Source organism: Pongo abelii, chromosome 5, assembly GCF_028885655.2.
Source record: "Pongo abelii isolate AG06213 chromosome 5, NHGRI_mPonAbe1-v2.0_pri, whole genome shotgun sequence".
In the NCBI taxonomy this organism is placed as follows: Eukaryota; Metazoa; Chordata; class Mammalia; order Primates; family Hominidae; genus Pongo; species Pongo abelii.
Window position 1 is genome coordinate 166,956,780 of NC_071990.2, and position 15,072 is coordinate 166,971,851.

Sequence of the window (15,072 nt, forward strand, 5' to 3'; positions counted from 1 at the left end):
TACACCTTTAAAATTATTATCACTTCTTGGAAAAATGATCACTTTATCATAATGCATTTCCCTCTGTATCCTTGATATATTTTCTTGTTCTGAAGAGTGCTATGTCCACAATTAATATAGTTACTCTGGCTTTAAAAAAATTGGGCTGGGACACGTATCTTTGTCTATCCTTCTACCTTAAATTGATCTATGTCTTTATAATTAAGATGGACTTATTTTGGACAATACATAGTTTGTCCTTGTGTTTATTTTTATTTATCTACTCTGACAGTCTCTTTTAGTTGGTATATTTAGATCATTCACAACTAAAGTGATTATTGATATATTTATATTAATATGTACTATGTTTCTATTTGGTGCCCTTGGTCTTTATTTATCTTCCCCAATTATCTGATTTCACTAGTTTTATTTTTTTTCTTTTTTTTATTATTATTATACTTTAAGTTTTAGGGTACATGTGCACAATGTGCAGGTTAGTTACATATGTATACATGTGCTATGCTGGTGTGCTGCACCCATTAACTCATCATTTAGCATTAGGTATATCTCCTAATGCTATCCCTCCCCGCTCCCCCCACCCCACAACAGTCCCCAGAGTGTGATGTTCCCCTTCCTGTGTCCATGTGTTCTCATTATTCAATTCCCACTTATGAGTGAGAATATCCAGTGTTTGGTTTTTTGTCCTTGTGATAGTTTACTGAGAATGATGATTTCCAATTTCATCCATGTCCCTACAAAGGACATGAACTCATCATTTTTTATGGCTGCATAGTATTCTATGGTGTATATATGCCATATTTTCTTAATCCAGTCTATCATTGTTGGACATTTGGGTTGGTTCCAAGTCTTTGCTATTGTGAATACTGCCGCAGTAAACATATGTGTGCATGTGTCTTTATAGCAGCATGATTTATAGTCCTTTGGGTATATACCCAGTAATGGGATGGCTAGGTCAAATGGTATTTCTAGTTCTAGATCCCTGAGGAATCGCCACACTGACTTCCACAATGGTTGAACTAGTTTACAGTCCCACCAACAGTGTAAAAGTGTTCTTATTTCTCCACATCCTCTCCAGCACCTGTTGTTTCCTGACTTTTGAATGATTGCCATTCTAACTGGTGTGAGATGGTATCTCATTGTGGTTTTGATTTGCATTTCTCTGATGGCCAGTGATGATGAGCATTTTTTCATGTGTCTGTTGGCTGCATAAATGTCTTCTTTTGAGAAGTGTCTGTTCATATCCTTTGCCCACTTTTTGATGGGGTTGTTTTTTTCTTGTAAATTTGTTTGAGTTCATTGTAGATTCTGGATATTAGCCCTTTGTCAGATGAGTAGGTTGTGAAAATTTTCTCCCATTTTGTAGGTTGCCTGTTCACTCTGATGGTAGTTTCTTTTGCTGTGCAGAAGCTCTTTAGTTTAATTAGATCCCATTTGTCAATTTTGGCTTTTGTTGCCATTGCTTTTGGTGTTTTAGACATGAAGTCCTTGCCCATGCCTATGTCCTGAATGGTAATGCCTAGGTTTTCTTCTAGGGTTTTTATGGTTTTAGGTCTAACGTTTAAGTCTTTAATCCATCTTGAATTAATTTTTGTATAATGTGTAAGGAAGGGATCCAGTTTCAGCTTTCTACATATGGCTAGCCAGTTTTCCCAGCACCATTTATTAAATAGGGAATCCTTTCCTCATTGCTTGTTTTTCTCAGTTTTGACAAAGATTAGATAGTTGTAGATATGCGGCATTATTTCTGAGGGCTCTGTTCTGTTCCATTGATCTATATCTCTGTTTTGGTACCAGTACCATGCTGTTTTGGTTACTGTAGCCTTGTAGTATAGTTTGAAGTCAGGTAGTGTGATGCCTCCAGCTTTGTTCTTTTGGCTTAGGATTGACTTGGTGATGCGGGCTCTTGTTTGGTTCCATATGAACTTTAAAGTAGTTTTTTCCAATTCTGTGAAGAAAGTCATTGGTAGCTTGATGGGGATGGCATTGAATCTATAAATTACCTTGGGCAGTATGGCCATTTTCACGATATTGATTCTTCCTACCCATGAGCATGGAATGTTCTTCCATTTCTTTGTAACCTCTTTTATTTCATTGAGCAGTGGTTTGTAGTTCTCCTTGAAGAGGTCTTTCCCGTCCCTTGTAAGTTGGATTCCTAAGTATTTTATTCCCTTTGAAGCAATTGTGAATGAGAGTTCACTTATGATTTGGCTCTCTGTTTGTCTGTTACTGGTGTATAAGAATGCTTGTGATTTTTGTACATTGATTTTGTATCCTGAGACTTTGCTGAAGTTGCTTATCAGCTTAAGGAGATTTTGGACTGAGATAATGGGGTTTTCTAGATATACAATCATGTCATCTACAAACAGGGACAATTTGACTTCCTCTTTTCCTAATTGAATACCCTTTATTTCCTTCTCCTGCCTAATTGCCCTGGCCAGAACTTCCAACACTATGTTGAATAGGAGTGGTGAGAGAGGGCATCCCCGAATTGAACTCAGCTCTGCACCAAGGGGACCTAATAGACATCTACAGAACTCTCCACCACAAATCAACAGAATATACATTTTTTTCAGCACCACACCACACCCATTCCAAAACTGACCACATAGTTGGAAGTAAAGCTCTCCTCAGCAAATGTAAAAGAACAGAAATTATAACAAACTGTCTCTCAGACCACAGTGTAATCAAACTAGAACTCAGGATTAAGAAACTCACTCAAAACCACTCAACTCCATGGAAATTGAACAACCTGCTCCTGAATGACTACTGGGTACATAAACAAAATGAAGGCACAAATAAAGATGTTCTTTGAAACCAACAAGAACAAAGACACAACATACCAGAATCTCTGGGACACATTCAAAGCAGTGTGTAGAGGGAAATTAATAGCACTAAATGCCCACAAGAGAAAGCAGGAAAGATCCAAAATTGACACCATAACATCACAATTAAAAGAACTAGAAAAGCAAGAGCAAACACATTCAAAAGCTAGCGGAAGGCAAGAAATAACTAAAATCAGAGCAGAACTGAAGGAAATAGAGACAAAAAAACCCTTCAAAAAATTAATGAATCCAGGAGCTGGTTTTTTGAAAGGATCATCAAAATCGATAGACCACTAGCAAGACTAATAAAGAAAAAAAGAGAGAAGAGTCAAATAGACGCAATAAAAAATGATAAAGGGGATATCACCACCGATCCCACAGAAATACAAACTACCATCAGAGAATACTACAAACACCTCTACGCAAATAAACTAGAAAATCTAGAAGAAATGGATAAATTCCTCGACACATACACTCTCCCAAGACCAAACCAGGAAGAAGTTGAATCTCTGAATAGACCAATAACAAGATCTGAAATTGTGGCAATAATCAATAGCTTACCAACCAAAAAGAGTCCAGGACCAGATGGATTCACAGCCGAATTCTACCAGAGGTACAAGGAAGAACTGGTACCATTCCTTCTGAAACTATTCCAATCAATAGAAAAAGAGGGAATCCTCCCTAACTCATTTTATGAGGCCAGCATCATCCTGATACCAAAGCCGGGCAGAGACACAACCAAAAAAGAGAATTTTAGACCAATATCCTTGATGAACATTGATGCAAAAATCCTCAATAAAATACTGGCAAACCGAATCCAGCGGCACATCAAAAAGCTTATCCACCATGATCAAGTGGGCTTCATCCCTGGGATGCAAGGCTGGTTCAATATATGCAAATCGATAAATGTAATCCAGCATATAAACAGAACCAAAGACAAAAACTGCATGATTATCTCAATAGATGCAGAAAAGCCTTTGACAAAATTCAACAACCCTTCATGCTAAAAACTCTTAATAAATTAGGTATTGATGGGATGTATCTCAAAATAATAAGAGCTATCTATGACAAACCCACAGCCAATATCATACTGAATGGGCAAAAACTGGAAGCATTCCCTTTGAAAACTGATTTCACTAGTTTTAATCGAGAATTTTATATGATTCCATTTTCTCTCTCCTCTTTCAACATATCAATTATACCTTTTATAACAAATTAGTAGTTACTTAGAGTTTATAATATACATTTACAACTAATTGAACTCCACTTTCAAATAACGCTATACCACTTATTGAGTAATACAGGTACCTTATAACCAAGTACTCTTAACTCCTCTATCCCATCCTTTATAATGTTCTGGTAATCATTCCACTTATTTTTCTACTATAATCACACAACACATTGGTATTATTACATTAACCAAGCAGTCTGGGATTACTAGAATTAGGTCTTTAAGAATAAGACAATGAAAGATCGTTTTCCCTCTACTTATTCATTCTTTGATTGCTTTTCGTTTCCTTATATAGACCTCATTTTGTGACCTGTATCATTTTCTTTCTCGTTGAAAATATTTTTGAATATCTCTTTCAGTGTAGTCTCCTGGCAATGAATTTTCTCAATTTTTGTTTGTCCAAGAAAGTCTTTATCTCTCTTTCACTTTTGAAGTATAATTTTGCTTGATATAGAAATCTAGGTTGTTGAGGTGTTTTTTCTTTTTTTTTGTTTTAATACTTTAAAACATTTTCAGTATCCCCTTTTTTTTTTTTTTTTTTTTTTTTTTTTGAGATAGAGTCTCTCTGTCACCCAGCCTGGAGTGCAGTGGCACAAACTTGGCTCACTGCAACCTCCACCTTCTAGGTTGAAGCGATTCTCCTGCCTCTGCCTCCCAAGTCACCAGGATTCCAGGTGCCCACCACCACATCCAGGTAATATTTGTATTTTTAGTAAGACAGGGTTTCATCGTGTTGGCCAGTCTGGTCTTGAACTCCTGACCTCTAGTGATCTGCCTGCCTCCGCCTCCCTATGTGCTGGGATTACAGGTGTGAGCCACCATGCCCAGCCCGTTTTTGGTATCCTCTTACTTGCATGTTTTCTGATGAGAAGTCCAATATAATTCTTTTTTTTATGTATAGATAACGTTTTATATTTCTCCAATGTATTCCATATTTTCTCCTTGTCGTTGGTTTTCTGATGTTTGAACCTATTATGTGTAGGTGTAAAATGTCTGGTATTTGGCCTGAATAGTGTTCTTTGAGCTTCTGGTTTTGAGGTATAATGTCTGTGAATAATCTTGGAAAATTCTGGCCCTTATTACTTAAGAGTAGTTTCTACACTCTGTAAGATTTTTCTTCTTCTTCTCATGCTCCAATTACCATATGTTACTGTCCCACAGCTCCTGCATATTCTCTTTATAATTATTTTCTCTCTTTGCATTTCAGTTTGGGAAGTTTATATTGACATATCTTCAAGCTCACTAATTATTTCCTCATCTATGACAAGTTTATTGGTGAGCTCACCCTTTACTTTTGTATCTCTACCATAATAAAACCATATTAAAATATTTTCAGCATTCCTGTCTTTCCACTTTTTTTATTCTTTGTTCTTGGATATTGTCTGTTTTTTTTGTTTGTTTTCTCACAAAAGTCCTTAACATATTAATCACACTTATTTTAAATTCTCTGTCTGATAATTTCAACATCTGTGTTTGGTTCTGATGTTTGTCCTGTCTTTAGATTATGTCTTCCCTTGCTGTTAGCGTATCTTGTAATTTTTCAGTGAAACCCAGACACAAAGTACCCGGTAATAGGATCTGAGGTATTGTTTACTTCACTAATGGCAAGGAATTGGGCTGTGTTTAATTTATGATGTAGCTGTAGGTCCCAAAGATCTCAAATTCATGTAGTGTCTTTGTCTGCCTGTTGACTCCGGGCTTCCCTAAGTACTTTTCCTCAGAGAGACTTGGCACTTTGCAGCTCTTTCAGCTGCAGTCCACTGTTAACCAACTGAAGCTCTCTCTGTTGGTGTGGTGGCATGGCCTGGAAACAGAAAGCATCCTATAATCTCATGATTAAATCTCAGTCTTTCCTTGGATCTGAGTCTCTGGACCATGACCTTCAAAATTGTTTCTTAGCCTCCACCTTCCTGAAGTGTTCCTACCAGCTTATGTCTCTGGCATTTATGTGCCAGGTAAGTCTGTTTCAGCTGTAACTCTAGATTCTCACATTTCTCCAGATTTGTGGGTGGTAATCTGCCCTGGGATCTCACTTTTTTGAGGAATCCAATAAAAGTTCCTAACATTCACTTTGTTAATCCTTTTCTTTTTGTAAGGTTAAGAGTAGAAACTTCCACACTCTCTACATTTTAAAGCTGAAACTGGAAGTTCTAGTAGTCTTACTTTTTTTAAAAGAAATTAGCTGTAACTTCACCATGCACTGTGCCCATTACAATTTACCAGGGAATTGTATAATTCTGTAACAAAGAAAATCACCACAGTATCACATAACTTCACTTTCTGAGAATACCTGAAAGACTTCACTTTTCCTTCTGATAGTAGGAATGGGTTTTCATCTTTATTAGATTAATATGTCTTTGGGGGAATAAAATAATCATCTACAAAACGGAAAACTAGATGTAAAGATGCAGTGTTTAAAATTGACACTGAATGTAGAATCAGGCTAACCAATATTAACTATGACAGCACAGGAAAGACAAGGAGGGACAAAAACCAGGGACAAGAAACAGACATGAGAGGTGTACAACAGACATGAGAGGGAAAGCAGCTCAGTCATGTTGGAAGATGAGCTCTCCAAAGAATCTGATAAAAAAGGAACAGCAGTTCAGTCAGTATCAGAGATTCCAGCCCAGTTTACTGTTTTGTGTGAAGTTAGATGAGCAGCAGGTGATTTCACCAATGGCATGAAGGAAGACCAGCCTCAGGGCTCCACACAGCGTTAACGTTCAGGCCCAGAATTCAGTCTGGATTGCAGGGGAAGCATTTATTTAGTGTGAGGCACATCCACATTGTAGAAAGACTTGGAGACCAGAAAACATTTTAACTCAGGACAAGTAGGCAGAAAAGCAAATCTCAGAATTGGATAAATAGGCTCACCTCCACTTAAATCAAATCCTATGCTTTTGAGCTAGATATAACAAATGTCTTCCACATATGGCTACAATTAATCATGGAAATGGTGTGAGACTCATCTCATAAATATTAGATCATGTGGCCCCAGGGATAAAAAAAAAAATAAGACTATAGAGGCTGAGGAATACTGCCTGGTAATAAATATGAATAGGTGTTTTTACGCCTTTCACTGTATCGGTTCAGAGAAAGAGAGAGAGAGTTGCCCTTTTCATAACATTATTTTGTCATCTAATGTGTCTTTTGGCTCTTTGTACTATGTTTTAATATGACTCATCAAGCTACCTTAATGAAAAGACAGCTGACCAGGTATGGTGGCTCTCGCCTGTAATCCCAGCACTTTCGGAGGCCAAGGCGGGCAGATCACTTGAGGTCAGGGGTTGGAGACAAGCCTGGTCAATGTGGTGAAACTCCATCTCTACTAAAAATACAAAAATTATCTGGGCGGGGTGTTGTGTGCCCGTGGTTCCAGCTACTCGGGAGGATGAAGCAGGAGAATTGCTTGAACCCGGGAGGCAGAGGTTGCTGTGAACTGAGATCGCGCCATTGCACTCCAGCCTGGGTGACACGGTGAGACTCCGTCTCAAAAAAAAAAAAAGAAAAAAAAAAAAAAAAAAAAAAGACGGGTATTTTTTTCCCCAAAAGTCACAAAGGCTCATAAACCCATGACTTCATGTAAGAAATGCCTTTTTTTCCTAAAAAACTTGCAGTGTCATGTGCACAAACTCTAAAATTGTAAAGCTTAAAATTTAACAAAGGGAAACACTTTACATTTAAGAGGACTGGCCAGGCGCAGTGGCTCGCGCCTGTAATCCCAGCACTTTGGGAGGCCGAGGCGGGCAGATCACCTGATGTCAGGAGTTCGAGACCAGCCTGACCAACATGGAGAAACCCCCATCTCTACTAAATATACAAAATTAGCCGGGCATGGTGGCACATGCCTGTGATCCCAGCTACTCGGGAGGTTGAGGCAGGAGAATTCCTTGAACCCGGGAGGCAGAGGTTGTGGGGAGCCGAGATCTTGCCACTGCATTCCAACCCTGGCAACAAAAGCAAAACTCTGTCTCAAAAAAAAAAAAAAATCCATTTTGTAGGAAAAAAAGCAAAATATTGAAATTTATTGAAGAGTTTAAGTTAGAAAGCATTGACCTGAGGAAACAATTGCATTTTCTTTCATTTAGAAATCACCTAATTAAAAATAATACCTAATTAATAATTCAAATTAAAACTAGTACCAGTGGAACACATTTTATCCAAGATCAAACTCAGACAAGAAAAGAACTAGAAATAGCATCCACATCCTAATTTATCTTCTTCCAAAAATTTTAAAGTGAAAATAAAACTTCACAGCAATATAACATGACCAAGTGGATTTGAATGAATTCACTGATCAAATGAAATCAAATCAACTGATTTTCTCAATGAAAGAAATTATTTTATTTTTTCAAAGTAAGAGAAAAAATTATTTAATCCTTTCTTATGAATTAGGTCCTATATGCTACTGGATGCTTTTATATATTTTATTTCAGATGATTTTCACAAAAATCTTGAAAAATAAGTATTATTCCCATTTTACAGACAAAATAACTGATTTTGATTGCAAAGCTTATTCTCAATTTTATACAGAAAGTGAGGTAAAGCAGGTTTATATATTCAAATCTAACTGCTTGAATATAAAGTCTTCTCTTGGTCTTAATAAAATATTACTTTCAAAGAAACCAGGGACTAATACCATTAGCATAGTAACCAAATTAAATCAAGTTAATCTGCATAGCATCCCCAAAACATCTTTTTCTAATTCATGAACAATGAATACTCAGAAACAGATTAAAATGAAATGTAAAATTAACAATGACAGACAACCTAATTCAAGCATAAAATAAAAAGGACATTATATATATGGTAGATTAAGCTGCTTTAAGGCAAACTTAGTCAATTTCAACTCATATACAATCCACTTTAAAAAATGACTGAAAAGATTAGAACGATGTTTTAAAAGTACCTATAAATAAAAAAGATATTAATATTAACATCTAAAAATCTGTAATTTTAAAAATGTTTTATTAATACATAATAGTACATATACATGGGGTACATTTGACATTTTGTGACATGTATACAATGTGTGATGATCAAGTCAAGCGATGATATCAATCACCATGAGCATTTATCATTTCTATGCATTGAGAACATTTCAAGTCCTCACTTCCAGCTATTTTGAAATGTGCAATGTATTGTTGTTAGCTATAGTCACCCTACTCTACTACGAAACACTAGAACGTATTCATTCTATCTAACTGTGTGTTTGTACCCATTAACCAACCTCTCTTTATCCCCCCTCCACATATCCACATTCTTCCTGGCTTGTGGTAACCATCATACTCTCAATCTCCACGAAATCTACATTTTTAGCTCCCATATATGAATAACTACATGTGATATTTTTCTATGTCTAGCTTATTTCACTTAACACAATGACTTCCAGTTCTCTGAAAACCCCATGTTGTTGCATACCATGATTTCATTCTTTTGTGTGGACAAAATAGTATTCCTTTGTGTAAATATACCACATTTTCTTTATCCATTCATCCACTGGACACTGAGATTGATCCCATATCTTTGCTATTGTGAATAGTGCTGCAAAAATATGGAGTGCATGCATCCCTCTGATATACTGATTTCCTTTCATTTGGATGAATATCCAGTAGTGGGACTGTTGAATTGTGTGGTCATTCCATTTTTAGTTTTTTTTGAGAAACCTCCATACTGTTTTCTATAATGGCTGTACTAAGCTACATTCCCACCAAAGTGTATGAGAGTTTCATTTCTCTGCATCCTTGCCAGCATCTGATATTTTTTTGTTTTTGATGATAGCTATTCTAATTGGGCTAAATTGACATCTCACTGTGGTTCTGATATGCATTCCTCTGATGATCAGTGACACTGAGCATGTTTTATATACTTGTTGGCCATTTGTATGTCTTTTTTTGAGACATATCTATTTATATCCTTTGTTCATTTTCATTAGAATTGTTTATTTGCTTGTTTTGTTGTTGACTGCTTTGAGTTCTGTAAACATTCTGATGAAGGGTTTGCAAATATTTTATCCCATTCAACAGGTTGTCTCTTCGCTCTATGGATGGTTTCCTTTGGTGTGCAGATTTTCAGTTTAAATAAGTCTCATTTGTCTATTATTGTTTTTGTTGTCTATGCTTCTGGGGTCTTATTGGCCACAAAATTTTTGCCTAGACCAATGTCCTGGTCCTGTAGTGTTTCTGCTATGTTATCTTCTAGTAGTTTTATAGTTTTGGGTCTTACATTTATGTCTTTAATCCATTTTTATTTGGCTTTTTATATGGTGAGAGATAGGGGTCTAGATGAACATTTCTGTATATAGATAACCAGTTTTACCAACCACCCAAAACGGTCCTCAGACTCAGTGCAATTCCTATCAAAATACCAATGATATTTTTCACAGAAATAGACGAAAACATCCTAAAATTTATATAAAACCAAAAAACCATCTGAATAGCCAAAGCAATCCTGAGGAAAGAGAATAAAGCTAGAATCAGCACACAGCCTGACTTCAAAATTTATTACAATGTGATAGTAACCAAAACAGCAAGGAATTGGTAGAAAAAGCCACACAGACCAATGGACCAGCATAGAGAACCCAGAAATAAGTCTATGTATTTACAGCCAATTAATTTTTAACAAAGGCTCCAAGAACATGCTTTAGAGAAAGGACACCCTCTTCAATAAATGGTGCTGACAAGCTGCAATATTAATAGTACATTATATTAACAGCATATTATATTAATATCTTTAAAAGATTACTAAGTTTAAAAAATGATTCCTCTACATTGCTAAAAGTTCAATACAGGAAAATTTATTATATCTTCATGGTAATATAGAATGTTATTGCAAGATCTATTAAAAACCCAAGAAAAAAATGGATGTAAATATAGTTCTCAAGAGCAAATCCACGTTTCTCACTGTCCCGTTTGGAATAGAATTGTCCCAAGCCATGGCATCAGCTAACACCTGTGTCCTTGACATCTACCTCTCAAAGAGAATAAGGCTCTTAAAGAAAAAACAGATACTATACCATTATACCTTACTTTATGTGTGTTTACTGCACTGATATTTAAACAGCAAAAACTTAAAGAAGAGGGAGAGAAGAAAGAAAAGGAGAAAAGAAAGCTGAAGACAATAAGACATTTACTAGAGACTTTATGGTGAATCCATACAAATTTGCACTATGTATCCATTTAGAATGATAATACAGAGATAGTCATTCATTAATCAGAAAGGCTGTTCCTAATGTACATGGAACAATAAACAAAAATTACATATGTGGATAAATATATGAATAAAATATGTTTAAAATTATGTATACTATATATACTTTTATAATTATGTGTTATCCTGAACATTATATTTTTTCAAAGAAGATAAACTACCTATATAATTTAAAAATAATTAAAGTGAATACAATGTTGGACTATAGGATGAAAATTAAAAACTCAGAGTCCCTGGGAGTTTCAGGCCATTGTTATCCATCCTACCATTTGGGGAACTCACCTATGTAGAGAGCTCCCATGTCACTAGCGAATTTTAATTGTACTGCCCCCCAAATTTGGTATGCCAATTAAGGAGAAGAGTGATATCTCAGCTTGTAATTTCTAGTAATGCTTCTAAATTCAAATATCTCCCCAGTTATATTTTATTTAGAAAAATCTAGCTTAAAACATAGGAAACATAGTTATACTTAATTTGGAAAATATTGACACTGGATCATTGAATGACAGCTCACTGACCAGTTCATGTCATATCTCAACGTCATGGAGGACTGAAGCTAGTAGCTGACCTTCTGCACATCTCTCTAAACATTTCCTGTCTGTGCCACCTTGAGCTTTTAATAACCACATCGAGAGGGGAAGAGCAGGTCACTGATGCCCTTTGTGTGTTTGTTCCTTGGGAAAGGATTTCACAGCAGACACGTGAAAGTGGTGATTTACTGTCCATTAAAAGATGCTAATAAGCAGAAAGAAAAAAGTGCACCCAGTGGCTGCCCTGGCCCCTCAGCCCCGGATGTCTGCATTGTGTAGGTGCTGGGAGCTAATGAACCTTTTTATATTGCCAGTCATAAAAAGGGCCAATGGCTCTCTCTGCAGTAATGGACTCTACAGTGAAACCTGCCCAACGGGCTTCATGAGGAGCTATGAAAAAATCAATTGCCTCATTGAGGTCAGTGTCACATGGCTTTGCAGCAGGATAATCTAGTAGAGGTCAATCCACTGCTATTTCATGAAAATTAAAGATTGGCTTTAAAACTGTGTGTTCCCCTTAATTTTAAAAGAAGAAAAAATACACATTTCCCAGTCAGTCATGGCTGTCTATATCACAAGTCAAAAACAATGAGAAATAAAAGGACAGCAGAAATAAATAAGGAAGTTAATGATTGTTTTGTTCCCGTCTGTATAAAAACAATAATAATTTATATTTGCATGGTACTTTCAAGTCACTGATCATTTTTTAACAGCCTTGTGAGGTAGGAATTTTTATCTTTGTTTTACACTTGAAGCTCAGATCATCCAGCCAGGGCTGAACCTAGATTTAAACTCAGCTCTGTTATTTCTAACTCTAACTAAAGTGTTTTTATCTTTTCTCTTTTTGTCCCCTTCTCCCATTTCAAGTGCATGGTCCAGACAATATGCTCCTTTGTCTCAGGAAACATTTATGGCAGGAAAGAAAAATCAGGTGCTTGGAATCAAAGGCCTTCCTTTTCCTTGGTCCCCTCTTTGTTTCCTTCCTTCCTTTTACTTTTTCTTAAAGCCCAGTCCCATTAAGATGACTTTGTCCCAGAGAGAGGGAGAGGTCAGGAACAACCTTGGAAGCAGAAAAAGCAGAAAATCAGAGATTTTCCTGACACCGGGAAAGTGTTCTGGCTAAGACAACCTTAGCAGCATCGATGCCCATGTTTTGGAATTCAAGATATGATTAAAAAGAGAAGAGTTGGCAAAAGGTGTCACAGAAGCTGAATAAATAAATGAATAAAGAAAGCAAAAGCCAACAAAGAAATAGAAGCAGTTATTGGAAGTAACAACGAAGTGGGCTGAAAAATGAAAAAGTCCACATCCTCATCCCCAGAACGTGTGGAGGTGACCTCACATGGCCTCACAGATCTGATTAAACCAAGGATATTGAGATGGAAGTTTATTCTGGATGATCTCCGTGGTTCCTAAATATAATCACATGTGTCAGTCTAAATATAATCACATGTGTCAGTCTAAGAGGGAGGCAAAGAAGATTTGGGTATAGAAGAAGAGATGTGGACATGAGAACCAGAGGATGAAGTCACGTCAGGGAGGGGTCACTGCCCTCAGGCAGACAGCAGCAATATCGTGGTGATGGTGACAGACACCTTGAGGAACAGGCAAGGCTGTGCGAATGCTTAAGTATGAGAATTTATGCTCCAAACACATGTGACCTTTACAAGCATTACATAAAAATCTCGGCTGTCAAAATTGCTGATACAAGGATTTATGTTGGAATTGTTATGTTTTTCTTGTAGAATTGACCCTTTATCATTATGTAATGTCTATTTTTATCCCTGATGATAGTCCTCATTTTGTAGACTATTTCATTTCAAATTGATATAACTAATCTAGCTTTATTTTGTATCCTTTTTGGGGTTTCTGTTTTGTTTTGGTTTTGCTGTGTCCTCATATGAGAAACAGAAAGTGTGTATGTGTTGTTTGTGTGTGGGTGTGTGTGTGTCTCAAACAGAAAGAGAGAGAGCCTTCAAGCTCTTCTTAAGAACTAATCCCATTATGGCCCCCTTCCCCAATGACTTCATCTCACCCTAATCATCTCACAAAGGCCCACCTCTAATTACCGTCACACTGGGTATTAGAGCTTTGCCAACATATGAATTTTGTGAGTACACAGTCAATCCACAAAACATAATAATAGCTTTTCAAAAATTTCACATCTGATATTTCCAGCATTTCTGTCACATCTGAGATGGATTCTGATGATTGTTGTGTCTCCTCAGACTGTGTTTTTGCTTGCCTCTTGTTGCGCCTCATAACTTTTTGCCTCCAACTGGGCATGTTTTGTCACACAGTAGCTACTCAAGCATTTTTTTTTTAATGCTTAGACATAAGCACGTCTTTTCTTATGAGTTACATCTTTCTGCTTAGCATTGGCCATTTCCTTTGCTCTGCTATCCAGAGAGACTGTCCCTGCAGCTCTTCCAGCTCTATTCCGCACAATTTATTCTCAACGCTTCTTTGCATGGTACTAGACTGTGCAAAGGGGGCATTTTCTGGTGTTCTGATGAAGTCTCACTCTTAAGCAGATGCTGTGATTCTGGGTCTTAAGGTGTGGTCTTCACAAGCATTATAGCCCTCAGGTTTAAGTGGGGCTGCCAAGTATTTCTCCCCATCACCCAGGGGTAGAGCATTTGTTATCTTTTTCTCTTTCCCCCATCTTCAGTGGGATTTCCACCAGTGTCCTCAATCCACCGTTTTATTGCTTTTTTTCCCCCCGCAGATTGAAAATGTTTCTTAGGAGAGAAGACAGAGATGGCTCTGGACAGAATTTCTGTGGTGGTGAACATTCCCTTTCCCCAGACTGCACCAGGAGGAAGCTTTGTAGGGATTCTCCTTGATGCTCCCCTTGAGTGTTTGGAGAGGCTTCTGAGAAATGCTTTGTGAAAAGGAAAGTGTGCAAAATGCACCTGTGAAAGTGTAAATCCCCTCCCCTACATCCGTAACCTACAGGATTTTCATCATCTCAGGATAATCCACACTCAGCTTTAGCAACTCATTGAGAGCTTCTATCTGCATCTTCTGACCAACTTATTTCACTGACATCTGTTCCAGTTGAGCAAATTTTGGGGTTCTGTTTCTCCCTGTGACTTCAGATCTCTGAGGAATTCAAGAAAAGGTATTATTTGACCAGTGTTTTTAATGTTCTGCTGGCAGGAACAATGCCCTTGCTAATAGCAATCAATTGATCAGGACCCTCCCACTAGCAAACACCATCAGCCCCCCTCCCTTCTTGGAGTTGCCTCCTTGCTGATGCACTGACTTGACAACA